Below are 17,434 nucleotides of genomic sequence, written 5' to 3' on the forward strand. Positions count from 1 at the left end.
AGGGTTTTCTCCAGGTCCACTTGTTCCTCCGACTGGCCTGAAATATCCATCAATCCTCCAACAAGCTAAAAATACATGTTAGGTTGTCTGACTATAAATATATAAATTTTACAGAGCCTTCTTTGCGTATATCCCAGGTTGAAATAGTCTGCCTCTAAATATCAAATTTGCACTCAACACTGGAACACTTTAAATCTTTACTGTAGGCACATGCTATTTTAATGGTCTAAAATGTCTTATTGTATCTTTTTTTAATTTCTATATTCATTGCATCCTTGATGCGTACTTTATTTGTTTTAGTTGCTATATTTTTCGTGAAACACTTTGTGTTCTTGGAAATGTAACATCAATGAACCTGACCTAAATGTTGCAGCCATTTTGTCTCATTTATTTTTCTGTGTTGGACATTCCAGACTCAAATGGCTGACTTCATGAGCAGAAAAAAATCTGTCTTGAATACTGTAGCCTGTAGCTATATTTAGCTTAGCTGCCATTAGCTTTAAAAATAAACAAAAAACGGGACATTTTAGAACGTTTTGATGTTATTTTACATTACTTAGTGGTAAGAATGGAAACAAGAATAAGGTTAATAACAAGCTCACCTTACTCGACCGTCAGTGATTGAAATACTCATTGGGATGAACTTTGAACACTTCAAACCATAGGTGGATTTAGCTAACGTGTAGTATACACTTAGGCCTGCTCTGTGTCAAACAGCTATTCATCTCTGCCCAGAACATAACCAACAGTGAATAGAGGTCTGTTAAACAAGATGGCCGGAGCTATTCGCCCGGGTACGTCTGTGTAGGGAACAGTTAGCTGCTCGACCACCTTCCTACAGTTAGCAAGTCTGCCTTGGAAAGGCAGCTTGGAAAGTGCTTCACTACGCATCAGGCTAGCCCAGGCGACCAGCAACAAAGCTGCGTTTCTAAGCTCAGCTTCTTGACATTAACCTGTTTCCGTTTTGCTCATATTTTGAGTTATTTATCTTTGTACAGTTAGCTAAATGCCTTCTAGCACTAGAACTACCAAAGATTCCCAAAATGGGAATCTTCCGCTAGGTACCAGAGAGGGGCCAGTTTGGCCCTCCAAGAGAGGGTGTGAAGAGGCGCCTTTGTTATGTAAATAAGGCCATTACTATCCTGTTCCAAGGACAATCAGCGTGAAAGTTGATGTAGTGAGTTTGGCTCTCCTCCCCCCTGCTGGTCCCTCAGGCTATGGTCACATCTACAGGGATGCTAATTAGACCATTCAGAGTCGTCAGTTTGGCCACATTTGGATGCTAATAACCCAGTTTGGCCCTCTCTCGGTAGTTCTAGGAAGATACCCAATTTGGCCCCTCTTGGTAGAGATAGGAATTTCTCAAAATCCTGGTAGTCCTAGTACTAGCTGAGGCAGATGTGATGTAGATCAGAGGGTCATTGATAGGTGTCTGTAAAACACGATGACATCCAGAGGAGGACCAGCACTGGCCACCCATAAGTTAAGGATCCAAAGGTTGAGTTAAGTTTTAAATTGATCTGGTTCACTGTAATTGATTGTAGGTTTGGATTTATATGCCGAAACAGAATAAAAGGCACTTTAACAAGGTTACTACCTTGTTAAAGTGCCTTTTATTCTGGGTGTCCAGAGTAATATTGCAACTAATTTGTTTTTCACATTGTGAACCCTGATCAGTTTGTTTTGTTTCCCACCTGCATGCCTTTCTTCTCCCGCTGACTCACAACATCCAGTCCTTCAGGGGACTGTGCAGTAATTAGCTAAAGTTGTACTTCTTCTCCTAACCTGCTGCATTACAAACGTGGCTTTTTTTTCTATTCTTTTTTTTTTTTTGCCATTCGCAAGTACATTAAAAAAAACAACCTTTTTCATCTCGCTCATGAGCGCTCCGGTGAGATCAGCGGCGCGTGGGCGTCGAAGCCAGAGATGTGTAGAATTACAGTCTGACTGTGTGCGGCTACGGAATCAGTCAGTCCAGAAAATAGCTGCGAGCTTTCAGGTTTCGAGCATCACAGGAAGAACTTGGCAACAACTTTCATCTCTGAATCCCTGTTTCCATTTCAGGTGGAGCCCTTGCCGAGCCGCCGGGCACTCACAACCGAGAGACAAATCAAGCTTCTGATGTGTTTTACCCAAAATACAACAAACTGGTTTAAGGTTGCAGGGCTTCTCAACATGTTCCTGCTTCTGCTGTGAAACGGAGTGGACACTGAAATCACTAAACCAACTAAAACCTGCTTTTTCCTTTGTCTAATGAAGACTTCTGCTTAAGTTCAAAGTTTTTACTACAGCTATCAGTTTAGTATAGTAGGACTAACTCCTGGGAAATGGTATTCACTTTCATGGCACTGCTTGAACATTGTTAGAAGTTTGACAGTGGAGGAGAGTTAATCCAAGGTGCTTTTGAGTTGAAGTTTTGTGAGTTGTTCAGAAATGCATTTGTGTCGCGGTTGGAAAACGAGCCATTTAGAAACGCAAGCACAAACAGCCATCTAACTGCATTATTTATGTATCCCCATTTTTCTTTATTGCACCACAGGCTTGAAAGGTTGGGAAACAAATGTGCTACTTTTATAGGAACTAACTAATCCTGTTACATAATACAAATTTATCTAATCTAAATGTATTTATAGCTGTCTGCAAGTGTCCCATTGTGCCATGTATCAAAGTAAACACATTCAAAAAACGAAATTATTTTCTATCCATCTATCTACAGTATATGTCTGTCTGTCTGGATATAAAAGCATGTTTTGTCTCAAATTAGTGAAAATGCCTTTTGTAGGGATATGTTAAGGTAAAAAATAAAAATCAGTTTCCAGCTGAACATCTCCACATCTCGTCACATTAAAACCACAACCTTCAGCGTACCTTATTGGAGTTTTATGTGCTGGAGCAACGTAAAGTGAAGCACAGTTGTGAAGCAGAAGGAGAATGATAAATGATTCAAAATGACTTAATACATAAAAATCTGAACAGCATGGCATTGCTATTCAGTCAACACTTTCTTCTACATTTTGCTGCTGGCACAGCTGGGGGCCTTTCAGGGTTTGTCTCCAAAAGCTTTGCACATGTGAGCCCAGTCGGATCAGATGGAGAGCATCTGTGAACAGCTGGTTTCAAGTCTTGCAAGTGATTCTTAATAGGATTTAGATCTGGACTTTGATTGGGGTAGCTAAAATGCTCCTGTTCTTTTTCCACTTATTTAGCGGCTTCGGCCCGGTGTTCTTCTAATGTTCCACAGTGTCCAGCTCCATTCATCTTCCTGTCAGCTCTTACCAGCTCCTTGTCCCTGCTAAAGAAAAGCATCACCACATCATTAACCTGCCACCATCTTGTCTCGCCATGGGGATGACGTGTACAGGTTGCGGTGTTGGTTGTCTCTCACAGTAGGTTCGAATTTGGTTTCATCTGCCTTTTTTGTAACATTTCCTTTATATGTAATATAAATATAATATAATATATATATATATAATCTGTATAATCTGTGCATATAGCTCCCATATTTATATTTATACACAATATCTATATCTCTTGCTATAACCCCTTATAGTCCATACATACATAGTCTTGTACATCTGTAAATAAATATTATATCTCGTAGAGCACTTCTGGATAGATGCAAACTACATCTCGTTGCTTGTACTTGTGACAGTGCAATGACAATAAAGTTGAATTCTATTCTATTCTATTCTATATGTGCCCTACACTAGCCATACTTTATTTTTCACCCCGGCTGTCGGTGGATCCTTAAAAAGCCTTTAATTCATGTATCTAAAATTAAGGCCCTAAAATGTCTTAAATTCATTACAAGAAAAAAATGTCTTATTGCAGGTTTTAATTTTTGTGGTAGCATGCTGGAATGATTTATCTCACATGTTCTATGTAGTTTATTTTTTCTTGTTTGAGTTTTCTGTCGGGCAAAGTTTGAGTCGGACGCCAATATCATCATTAAGTTCTGACTCGGGGCGGTTGAGGCTAACTAGCTCCTAACATATGCTAGCATGTTAGCTAGGGTATGTTTTTATCTTTGCTAGCTACTAAGGATAAAAGTACATCTATCACCAGTTTTCTGGATGATGCTTGTCTTTGGCTTTGGATCACTTCTATTGCAAACACGTATGATGCTACATTAATTGTGGGCAAAAAAACTTGGCACTACTACTTTATAAAATATGTATATTTGTTTTGTACATTTCTGTTGTGATACAGGTCTTACATTTAACTCATAGTGGTATTAAACACGTCTTAAAATGTCTGAAATTTGAGTTGGTGAAAACTACAGAAACACTGTCACCACTCTTCTGGTTTTTGGGCCAACTATCTCTCCTGTCAACATATTCCCCTACCTGAGCTGTGGCTTTCTGCAGCTCCTCCAGAGTTACCACAAGTCTCTTGGTTATATTCTGTGCTTCAGGCTCTCCTCGCTCACATCAAGGCACCGTGGACAGAGAAGCCTCGTAAGCAAAACAACTCATCAAAGAAAGTAGCTGAGCTTCAAACATAGAATGAAAAATAAATGAAAGCAAAGCTACAGCCTCTGAATAGTTCGGGCTTTGTGCTATATTACCTGTAATCCTCGCGAAAACATTCTCTCATTTTCTTTAAAGAGTAATTGTTCTTGGGAAAATGTGTGAAACATCCAGCGAACATTTGTTTCTCTCAGTCCTGACACCCGGATGAGTCATGCAAAGGGGGAACAAAATGAGGAAAAAATTGCACCATTTCCTTTTAAAGTGCTTACAAATGTTTCTTGGATGGGCCACTTGAGCCTTGAATTGGAGCAGAGTTTTCCTGAGTGTAACTTCAGCATCCGCTGGAGACACATGCATTCAAGCTCCATCACGGCCTCCCTGAAGCCCGGCAGTCATTCGTTCGGCCTTAACTCAGGTGGCGATGCAGCCACAGTCCAGACTGCTGCCGGTTAATTGCAGCTGAAAAAATGCCGAGCCCTTTCCCTGCACTTCAGGAACAAGGAGGGGTTAATGAAAGTATTAATCCACATGGGACGTTCGGTGGAGTCCAACAGGCAAAGCCCATAAAGAAAACAATCCCAACGTTACTGTGACTTCTTGTGTGCCCTTTGCAAGCAGACAGATAATCATACTTTAAATGGTATACGAACTGCGCTGCCGATGGACCGGTGTAGAGGCTGAAGGCTCTGATTCAAGGTAGAAATTGATTTTTGGGGGGGTTTAATGGAAGGACGGCTGCCTTGACTTTCTAATAAACTCACATTATGGCAGTTTATTGATGTAAAAAGGTAAAGTAATCCACCGTTAAGGCAGCACTGTGCTTTTGTGGAGAGAGCATTACAGTTTTTAAGCAAAAGGAGTTCCACATTTTGAACTCAAATGAGTACACTGACAATTATGCTCTTGCTTTACCTCTCCTGTTGGGGTGAATCAAGACTTACCATAAATAGGAGCATGTTTGGAGTTATTTATCTTTGTACAGCTCCCTTTGATAGATTGTTGACCTGACCAAGTTGGGCTTGTATTTTACAAATTCAGCCACCTCCATCACTCCGAACAAGACTATCTTGATCTCTCCAGTATTGCTAGTAAAGTGAATCTTCTGGTGATTTTGCTCTGTTGTAACTTGGATAGTATGAAAAACAGTCTAAAATGAAAAACCTCCATAATAGTCTTATATTTCTAACCTTTAGACTCTCTGAACTGAGGCGACAGTCATTTGAAAAACATATATACTTCCTTACTTTTAGATTTACCAGTCTGTCACATTTGTCTGAGGAAAATTTGATCCATTTCTCAGCTGAAGCTGGAAGAAGTTTGACTGGTTTCATTTCTGTACCGCCTGTTTCTAGCCTCTCTGGGCTCTGACTCGGCCCAGGACTTTCTTCATTGCTTCTCAGCCGGTATTTTAGTTCTCAGGCGGATTTATTGTTTAAGGCCATTGTTGTTTTTATACAGATGGATCTTTCGCTTCATCCTTTGGCGAAACTAAATCCTTCTTAGCTCTTGTTTGGCGCACGTAGCACTCTTCATGTGGTGCAGTTGCAGTGAAAAAAAGATTTGTCTGGAATGGCACTTGATGCTTCCAAGTGTCACCTGCTGCATTCCTCAACAGTAGGCCATAAATGCAAATAATTATTGCCTTTATTTAGCCAGATTTTAAAAACTTAATTGAGATCTACAATCCCTCTATTTATAGATTCAACTGAAACCAGACCGACAATCTGACAAAACATAATTTAAATCAAAGGAAATCTCTAAGCCGCTCATGGACTAGTGGGTCCAGGATTTTTGCTCGGACACAAAACCTAGAGATTGGTCTTTCTTTGTTAACAATCCAGCTATCCCCACCTCTTAGTAGCTTTCACACTTCAGGAATGGTATTGTTGGTGAGAGGCAAATTAAAGATAAAAGTTAAAGGTTCAGCGATGATATCAGCAAGCCCACCTTAAGAAAGAAAGGATCACGCTTATCTGGACCAGCAGATTTGCTTGTGTCGACATTTTTTTAAAGCTCTTCAAACCTCCGACACAGAGAAAGACATGAAGCTAAAAAACCCGGAGCGCCTCAGGCACAGAGGAGAGATGCTGACTGGAAATCCTGGAAATACTGAATCAGATTGAACAGATTCAAAGTGTTTGCTAAAACGGTCAAGAATTGCTGTTTTGACTGTAATGACATGACCTCTACCATAGGTCATAGGTCATTTCTATAAGTGGTAGATTTGATCACTTTGCATACTTTGCATAAATTCTTAGGATTAGATTAGAAAGCATGAAAAAAAAAAGCTCCCCATATGGCAAGACGTTATATTATTAGATCAGAATGTGGCAACAAACTGATTTTTGTGGAAACCAGCCAAACAAACATGCAATATTTGAACATCTGATACTTCAGTAACTGTTCTCACTTGTATTTAGATTAGTTGGGATGCAACAGCAAAACTATATAATGTGGAAATTTTCTGGAAAAGATGCTAACAATTTTTTTTTGTTTTTTGCTCAAACTACAGCTAACTTAAGAAGATTTGGGAGCAGTTCTCATTCTCAGTTTCACAATAATTATATTTATATATTTACATATGAAACATTGTATTCATCTAAGATGTTTATTGAGCAACTTGTTCGCCTCTTGTCAGCATGGACAGCGGTGCAGATTTTCCCCAAAGCAGCGCGGCCGCAGCGTGTGTCCGCTGTCTGGCGGTAAGTGTGAAGAAGCATCTCTTCACCGTCTCATTTAGTCGACCCCGCGCACACACACACACACCCCTCTGCTCCGGCCTTCTCATTAAACTGTTGTTATTCCCTCCCTGTTTCATGTCGAGTTTCCAGGCGGCTGCACGTAAGACACGTCCAACAGCGGCGAGCTCGTCTCAACGATCGCAAACTGAGTAAAAAGGTTGCAGAGTTCCCTCCGCTGTAGTGACAAGGAAGAGAAAAGAAAAGGGAAAAAAAAAACGTTCTAACAAAATCAAAAACACTGTAGGAGGAAGGTGTAGCAGTGTCAAGAATCGTTTTTCATGCAGCTTGATCCTTGGAGACAGAAATAGAAATATTTCCTCTACATGTTCTATTCAGATAAAACATATATATATATATACAGTGTTGTTCAGGTGTGAATTTCAGACAACCTAACCATCGGGGAATTAACACTTGAAAAGGCATTTAAGAAAGAAAAAAAAAGTGTTTATCTCCACAAAGTCTTTGTTTTGCTTTTTAATCTTTAGCTCTGCACGTGTCATCTGCTGAGATGTCCACGTTGAAAACACTGTGGCAGAAATAATGACTGAACATGAAGTAAATATATCTGAAAGGGGCTAGCTTTGGAACCAACGTCACTGCATACGACGCGTGTGTCAAATGTGTGTATCTGTTGATTTTGTGTAAATCTTGAGGATTTGTGAAAAACTGGAAGGACTTATTTATGTAATTTGGAGTATAAAGGGCCACATAAAAAGCTACAGCGGGCCAGGTTTGGCCCCCAGGCCTTGAGTTTGACACATGTGCATTAGATGCTGACAGATTACATTCCGGTTTCTTTCATTTTCCTGTTTCATTCCTGTTTAATACACATAACCTAAACTAATCTGTTTTTATTCATTCATGTGCCACCAAAATCTGGTGCACTCTTAAAAGACATGTTTTTTTTTAACACATCTTGTGTCGTTTTCTACACTTTATATTCTACTTAAACAACTGGACACTCGGAGTAATGTATTAAACCATCGACCAATCACGGCGCTTCTTGGGTTTGGAGTTCTGGAACTTTCCACATACCATCGACCAATCACGTCGCTTCTTGGGTTTGGAGTTCTGGAACTTTCCACATACCATCGACCAATCACGGCGCTTCTTGGGTTTGGAGTTCTGGAACTTTCCACATACCATCGACCAATCACGGCGCTTCTTGGGTTTGGAGTTCTGGAACTTTCCACATTAAAAAAAAAAAAAAAAAGTCAAGGACGTCGGTGCAGCGGGAAATAAGAAGGTAAATTAATGTTTTATCCGATAAACTGTCAATAAAGTATAAGTAGAATTTCTTAATGTGGATATTGATTAGAGCTGTTTAGTCAAAGTCAGTCTGTAATGACTCGTATCGCTTTGACATCAGTCACCTGTAAACTCCTAATTTAATCGTGATTTTGTTTCATCGCACTGGGAGCTAATTCAACCGACTGCTTACTTATACTGGCGATTGGTAAACAGGCTTTAGACTAACGGTAGCAAAAATGAACATTTAGCATTTGCTACTCCGATAGCAAGAGAGGGAACTCTGCATCTGGATCTTTTTTTTTTTTTTTAGCTCGTCTGCTCAGCAGTTGTGACGCAATCGACATGTCATTTAAGCACATCACTTATTATAAATCCAGACACATTTATCCAAATATTTACATAAATCAAGTAGACAGTTACAAAAATAAGAACTACATAATAAAATGTAAAAGCTGTTAAAGACCTGCTATGAGACATCTAAGTTATTAAAAGTTTTTTTATGCAGCTATTTTATTATGGTGCAGATTATGACGCAAACACAGACCAATTAGATTGTTTAATCAATAAGCTTTCCTTGAAAAGTGATAGCTATTTTATTGTAAGAAGTGGATCTAATTTTCTATTATTTTAGTAGCCCTGAACCGTATTCTTTACAGTGACACTCATATTAACCTTTTCATGCACTTTTATTTTCTTAAGACATAAAAAAGGTAGGAAAACATTTTTTGTAAAAAAAATTTTTTTATTTTATTTTATTTGTTTTTGGTGATCAATCGTAATTTTCTCCAAATACAAAGTTGTTATTTGAAAAATACATCAGTAGTGTTGATCTTTAGGGGTTATCTGATGTCACAGTAGTTTTTTTTTTTACAGTCTACAGTAGAAGGAGGAATCGGGTCGGTCTTCATGCTTTTTAGTCTGTCGGCCATATTGGATTTAACAAAAATAATTTCTTGCATTAGTAGTTGATGGTGTATTTTATGATGCATTGGTGTCCACCTCAGTGGTCTGTGTGCTTTTATAACACAAAAATCCACAAGAAGCAGACGAAAATGGTTTTCAGACAGCTGTCCACTGTGGTGACCACTATGCATGAAAGGGTTTAATATATTTTAATAACATATGTAAAATTGTGATTTGTTGTGACATCAACTTGGTCTCAGTCTCAATGATTATATTTTTGGTACCTTGTAGCATCTTAATATGACAAGTTTTTTTACTCTTATTTCGCTGTTCATATTAGTCTCGATGTTTGCAGTTTTCTGGAGCGCATTCACAGGTTATATTAATATTACCTGTGGATATAGGTAATATATACTGTATGTAATATTAATATTACCTGAGAATTAATATATCTATATTGTTGTGTAACATGTGGGTGGGGTATATATAAGTCCTGTTGGTAAAATTCTGCCACATTCTAAGACAGTTCCAGAGGTTACAGATCAGATTCGACAAAATGGAAAAAGGATTTACTAAGAGGAGATCTGCAGGTTTTAGTCAATGACTATGCAATACCTGCGGTCCAGGAATTTATTTATCAAATTCCAGAGGAAGATTGGGAGGATTTTGAATTGTTACACCTGGATGAGAGCATCAGAGAGAGGACCAAACACGTGTTGCGCTACCTGACGGAGGTTTTTTCTGATTTCGTTTTGGACTTACTTGAGTACTTGAAGTACAAATATGGCGACTTAAAAGCCATATTTGTAAACCTGGTTTCTCATGCCTTTGCCCAGGCTATGGGGATCGAAGAGAACTTTCAGGCAGAGTGTACTGAGGTATTTAACATGCTTTTCTTGAAGCATGTTATATCTGTGGTCACGTCTCCTATGGATGATGAAGACCCCATAGCGTTTCTCAAGTTGGATTTAGGGCTCAATTCTTTGGTGGAACCTGTTATCAGTATTGTTCAAGAACTGATAATGATGAGACGTAAAATTGAAGAACTGAGAAAGTCCTATGAGGAACAGAGAAAAGACACAATATGACTTTTTGTGAAGTTGTTGATGTGTCAAGGCATCAGGGAATCCAAGACATGTTGCTCTCTTGAGTACCTGAAAGAGGCACAGGAACGCATTGTCAAGAAAATCTGTGGTAACATTGAGGGACAGCCAATCGAAATCCAGCAGAAATGGCTTCCAAGCCTGACCAAAAAGGTTTTCAGGGACTTAACTAAAACCTTGGGCTATTCTGCTGGATGGACTCTGGCTTTCATGGAGCATCAGGTAGTCGACGACATAATCGTGTTGTGTCTTGTAAGTCAGCTGGAAAAGCACCAGAAAAAGAGGGGCAGTATTATTACAAGGCTTTTTTCTGGTGCTGGTAAAATTTTGGCAGGGTATTTCACTAAATGATGGCCAATAGTGTCATACCTCTCTGTGCCTCCGTCGGTCCTGTCATCGAGACGCTACTACTAAAACCACTGCCACGGATTTGACAGTTAAGGCATCACAAGACATTATTGCTTTGGAAAGAGTCTATGTTCCTGATAAGAAAATGAAGCTGCACTTGGAAGCTTGCTCCGGGGATACAGAAATAAACAGAGAAAAGACATCAGAAGACTTTGATGCTTTTGAAAGTGTCAATGTTCCCCATGACCAAATGGACCTGGATGTGAAAGCAGGCTGTTACAGCGAGGAAATGATGAATTTTGAGGATTCTTCTTCATCAGAAGAATCCTCTTCAGTTGATGAAAACTCAAGATACGAAATTCAAAATGACACAGATGATTTCGACAATGTGGATGCTAAAGACATGGATGCTTCCTCTAAGAATAAGGAAGCTCATTCTGAAATCACAAATGCTATGTGGACACATTCTAAAGAAATCTATGAGTTTTCTTCATCGGAAGAATCCTCTTCAGCAGAAGAAAACTCAGAAGATGAAATCCAAAATGAAACAGTGGATTTCGACAGCATGGATGCTAATCTTGACCCAGTCATGTACTTTTGAAAAATTTCCAACTAATTCTTCAACTGTTGGATGAATGCCACATGCATTATGAACTTGAGTATTGCTAAAAGGTTTGTGGCTCAGTTTTCCGAAGAGATATCTGTACTAAGACATTGTTTTTATTTTTTTAGCACTGTAAAAAATGTACACATTTTTTGTGTTTGATAAACAGTTTGATGCCTTTTTGGCTCACCATATGAATGTTTTTTGCATGTTTATTCAAATATCAGAAGTGAAGAAAATGTTTTCCTTTTTGTGTCATATAAGGATATGTAATTTCATCCAACTTATTTGTTATACTTTTTCCATTTCTTACTTTTATAAATTGTGGGGTCCTTACTACTTTATACCAACATTACACTTTTAATATCGAAGCAACACATGGAGAAATTCCTGTTAGTTTATTACTTAGCAACCCAGATCAATAATCAAACATGGAGAACCAACATTTAGCTAAATCTAGAACTCAACCCACAACTGAAATGAGAATTTTATACCAGTAGTCCAATTAGAAACGTACTTACTAAGAAATATGTCAACATGTTCCACGATTATTTTTTTCTGTTATTTTAAACGTCCAGCACCTAGAGAAATTGATCAATTAGTTATTCTTTTCTTCTTTTCTTAAACAAAAAATGCTGTTCACATTTTTGGCATATTGTGCCTTTTAATCTCTCTGCTTGTTTTGTGTGCTCACACACATCAGAAACATTTTTAGTCAACAAATTTGTTTTTATGGATCTTGTTTAAAAAGAAAAACAAATAGATGAAGTGAAAAGGATCAAAATGCAAAATGAGTTGTGTTTTTTTTTTTCTGCCAAAAAATAGGTACACAGAAACTAATTTGTTTTTCTATTACTATTCAGGATAAAAAAGAAGAAAAAAATCAATGTAAAAAAGAAAAGATTAACTTGCGATGCGACAACAGATGTTCGCACAAAGACAGGAACTGGTCTAAATTAATAATATTCTGTCAGAGCTGCTGCTCTGAATATTATTTTTATTTTTCAAACTATAAGAAAGTGGTAAAACAGAGGAAACAACATCTTTGGGATTTGGGTGCACAAAAAAAGGGGGGGAAAAATAAGGAGATTTTGGTTCAGGTTTTAAATGTTCTTGGTAAAAATGCTTGAAGATAGAACTTATGACCTCCAACCAAGTAACTAATGACATAAGATTGAACGTGTCTTGGAACATTTAGGGTTCTATATAAAGCTAAAACCAGTTGCTGGAAAAGTTTTGGGTCTTTGTTATGAGGTACTGTTGGAAAACATCCTTTTTTATTATTCTCGCTCCTTTTACAACACACTACCACCATCAGTCAGTGTTCTTGGATGTGAAAAGCCTCCAACCTTTTCTCTGATCATAAAATGTCTTTTTTGGAAAGGATTTAGGTTGTATTTGTGGCAACTTTAAGTTGCCGCTCAAGGCGTCGATTTTAGATCTGCCACTTGTTTCTTGGTCCTTCTCAGTTCGCTTTGACGTTAAACTCACTTTGCTCTAGATAGAGGCGCTCATTTTGTGGAATCTTACGGTTCATGGCACTACCTGCTTTTTTTGGTTGCATCGTCATAATCTGTTTCTTTCCAGCTAATAGGGATTGTTTGGGTGAGACGGTCGAAGCTAGGACCTACCTTGCTGGGCGTTCCCAGGAAAACTTTCTTAAACGCAACTCAAAACTGGACTTCGAAGGGACAAGGTAAGCTAATCCCAAATTTCTGGAAAATCTTTGACCTCCGCGGTATTTAAAAAAACAACAAATGGATGGATTAATGCTTTAAAGCCAGAAAAGCTCTGGAAACAGGAAACAAATCGACACAAATAAACTCGACTTTTGACACGAAGAGTGTGGCGGTTAGGGTCAGTCAATCAAGCATTAGTGGGGATGTGGGTGTATTTTTTGAGCGTGTGTGTGTAAATTTTACAATCAATAAAGAATGAATACATTCAAATTTGCACAAGCAGTTCTTGTTAGTAACTCCACTCCAGAAAAATCACAACTTAAAAGCACAAAGTCCAAATTTATGCTTACTGATAATAATCATCAAAAAAATTATATAATTAAGTATCTTACAATTAATATAGGAACACAACACAGTAGGGCACAGACTTTTGTGTCCTACAGCGTGATGTTGAAATATGAAGGTCATCTTCTGACCAAACCATCTCTTTCTCCTCAAAGCGTTGCGGCCGAAATGGGGAAAAAAATCGGAGCTACGGCGACATTTTCAAAAGTCATTGTGCTGTTTACAGCTGCCTCCGCATGTTGTAACGCAGAGCCGTTCTGCCTAATAACCACTAAAAGGAGAACTTTCTCAGCAGCGCGCCGTGTAGCACAAAAGCAGCTTCAATCACCTTTTGATGAGGAAGAAGGACTGGGGGAAGCAAATTATGTTTTAAGAGGTGAGAAAGCTCTAAGTCATAATACAAAAATACTCCCAGGAGCCAGCAAAGAGCTCAGGCTTCTTTTTATTTTTTTTTAACGGTCCTTCTACTTTAGCTGAGGCTGGAGTTTGCGGCGGAGGGGAGCTGTGATTTAAATAGGCAGCCTGCTGGATCAAAGCCCGTCTTGCTGTTCTTCTGGCTGCAAGCTTTCCGCCTGCATGGTGATCATAATTGCTCTTGCTCAGAGGACATGCTGCTTCCGTCAGGGCAATGTCCTGATGCATTAGGACCGTGGAGGCTTGGCTAAGCAGAACCTGCCATAACATGTACAACCTCCCCTCTCTTCTGAACATCTCGGAAAGTTTGCAGTGGCAAGTTTTACAACTAACGAGAGCGTGTTGGATCAGAGAACACTTCATGATTCGACGCCTACGGCCATCCAGATCCGGATATATCTAACATATTTCTATGTTCTTCATAATGACGTTAAGCTATGTCCATTTTGAAGGAACCATGTCGGAATATGTCCTCCATGTACTGAAGGCTTCAAATTTAACAGCAGGAGATGAAAAAACTGGTAGTAAAAGTCGTTCAGGCAATGGACAGTGCTTGTGTGGTGTATTTATGAGCATTCAGCATCTAACTTTTATTTAGCTGGGTATTTTATTTAAAAATACTATGAAACAAATTCTTTGCAAACGTGCATTTTTTTTAAACTAAGTTGGTCCGACCTCAATCCAAACAAGGTGACAGCCATTTACAATTTTAACAATGTATTTTTATTTTATTTACTCAAATCAATTGATTTATCACATCTCAAAATGTGACAGCAATTTCGTATGACGCTAAGTCATCTTGATTGATACTGAAAATCTAAGCTAGTACTTATTACATTCTTTATTTTTGTTTGGAATAAAAGTTTTGCACGAAACCAAAGCACAATGATTTCGACGAAAGAAAATCACAAGCTATACATGGTTGCTGAGTGACAAAAAAAAATTTAAATAAACTTATTTTAGACCTGTCTCACGTTAATATCAGTAAAACAGGTTGTTGTTCTTGTGGCAACAACAGATTTTTTGGGGGGCATGGTGAGGTTGGGGGGTTCTCTTGAGCACAGAGAAGGGATTAAACCAGCCCGCCTCTCACCCAGTGACTGCTGAAGATATGAGGTATCCATCCCACAACAAACAGAGCATACAGAAGTTAGATTTAAAAGTTATATCCTAACATTGATCTTAGTTAAAGTAGGATAAAGTAAAAAATGTCAGTTGACACAAAGCCTCAACAGAAAACATTTTCTCATGTCTAGTGCTGTTCTTCTTGTGCATTAACGCCGTAAGCAGTTAGCTAGTCAGCAGCTAACCAGTTGCTAGCCTTGTTTTTTTCAAACAGCTAACTTAATTTTTTTTTTCTCTGGGGGGGCGCACCGACACACTAAATCATTCTGCTGCTTGTGGGCTCAATGTTGACGCTCAAGACGTAACCGTCAGAATCCGGTTAAAGGATTTTCAAAAAAAAAAGATCCTGGAGGAGGATTGCTCTACATTAGCATGGGGTCGGAGCTGGCGTCATGTCAATTGTACTCTTATTAGTTTGTTGTCTCTGTCAAACAGTGTTGTTGAAACATCATATTAGCGGCATACTAGTGTTGAATCGAAGTTGTGTGTGTCTTTTACACCTAACAAAAGCGTTACAGTGGGTTTACTGAAATACCGGTGGCCTACTCATCCTAATGTATGTTTTGTTTTCCTAGAGGAACAGCCAGATAGCTCAGATTCACCAGTGATGAAGTGCCAAATTAGTGGCCAGATGTCAGACAGAGAGAGCCTGGGCTCCTGCAGCCCATCGCTCCTCATCAAGCACACCAAGCCCTTTTAATATGCTGATGATAAAGTAGCGGGCGCTGCGATAGCCGTTCTGCTAAATGAGGCATTTGAAAGCATGACTCATTTTTCATAATCCTGGCGAAGTCAATTAAGGGACTTTTGGAGCTCAGGGAGCCCCAAGGATACACCGAGGTGCAACGCTGGAAAAGGAGACGCCAGTAAATTTAAAGTCGCTGTAAGAAGAAAAACGAAGACGAAGGAAAGCCAACATAGAAAAAAAAAAAACGTAACAGCAGTGTGTAAAATTGAAGTGGCATAAAAGTGCCAGGCACAGAGTTTTTGTCCGCCCTACTGTCAGTTTTATGGCTCTGACAGGAACAAAGGTGTGAAACCCAAACTGCTTGCAGTTAAAAAGTTGAGTAATGTTATATTTTTCTGTGGGTTCATCTTGTCCCAGATCCACTTCTGACAGGAGGAAGCTGACAGGATGAAACTACCTTTATGAAGACCTTTTGTGAAAAGTTATGTAAAGGAAGAATTATTTATTAAAACTTTGAACAAAACGTTTGGCTCGTCTCTTCCTTAAAAGCCCTGGATCCTCTCGGCGAGCAGCGGCCAGCTGTAAAACGAAACCAAACAAGGCGTGTTGACGTCACAGATCACAGAGTTTAATTCATACAAAGCAACGCATGAATCAGTTACCAAAGCTGCAGAGGTACAGAGATATGCATTTTATCACAAAATAACAGACACACAAGGGAGACAGACACACACAAACACATAGACAGACAAAGGCGCCCACGTGGAGAAAAGATGGAAAAAACTCTCTCTATATTAGCGTTACATGTACTTTATACTGAGTAGGCGTTTCCTCACTTTAATATATGCAAAGAAGGCGTTCTGTTGTTCAACCAATCAGAGACCTGTTTCGGCCCCAGAGAAACCCGCGAAACTCCCCTCCTTACAGTTCAACTCAAAGATGATCTGTTCTCTGTCACACCAAACAGGGGAAAGTCCCCAGCACCGAAGTCCTGATATAAATCTCGCCGACTCCCCTGGAGTTTCTTCCTCCCACATTCCAGCTGCCGTTTCCATGGAGATGCTAATTTTATGGCCCTTGTATAGGCGCCTGCTTGTCTCGATCGGGCCATCTCAAAGGGTCACACAAAGCCTGTTTTTCCAATAAGAGTGCTTAATATTCCTTTACACATGTTGTAAGTATTTTAGCACTTAAATAATCATTTTCCTTAACAGTTACTAAAAGAAAAAAACACATCTTCGTAAAGGTACCTTGCAAAGGTATTCACCCCCCATCCCCATAATTTATTGCAATCCAAATAATCTGAAAGGTTTATAGAGAAGTCTGGAACATGTGGAGATGATTGTGTGACGAAGGATGAAACTTGTTACACAACAGAGTGTCTTCAGTCAGAGGCTTCTTCAGTGCCGCTGTAACACAGCCTGCTACAGGAGATGCTTCCTGCCCGCAGTCACCAGCATCTACAACTGTTTGAAGAAACGCGGATAATAAGAGTTACGTCATTTAATTTTCATCTTGGATTAATATTTTTGAATTGAACTGAAACATAATCAAACTTTGATTATGCTGCAAATAATTTGAGATTGAGATGGAGGTTCACCTCTCGTAATTGCAGCACAAAACTTAAAAATGGGGGTCTTCATTGATATACAGTATATAAAAAAAGGTTTAGAAACATTTATCACTTTGCTTGCACTTCACATCTGGACAGTGTTTTAATTCATACAGTCACAATAATAGTGGAATTTGTGGTTATAACCT

The sequence above is a fragment of the Xiphophorus couchianus genome, chromosome 7, assembly GCF_001444195.1.
Source record: "Xiphophorus couchianus chromosome 7, X_couchianus-1.0, whole genome shotgun sequence".
NCBI lineage: Eukaryota > Metazoa > Chordata > Actinopteri > Cyprinodontiformes > Poeciliidae > Xiphophorus > Xiphophorus couchianus.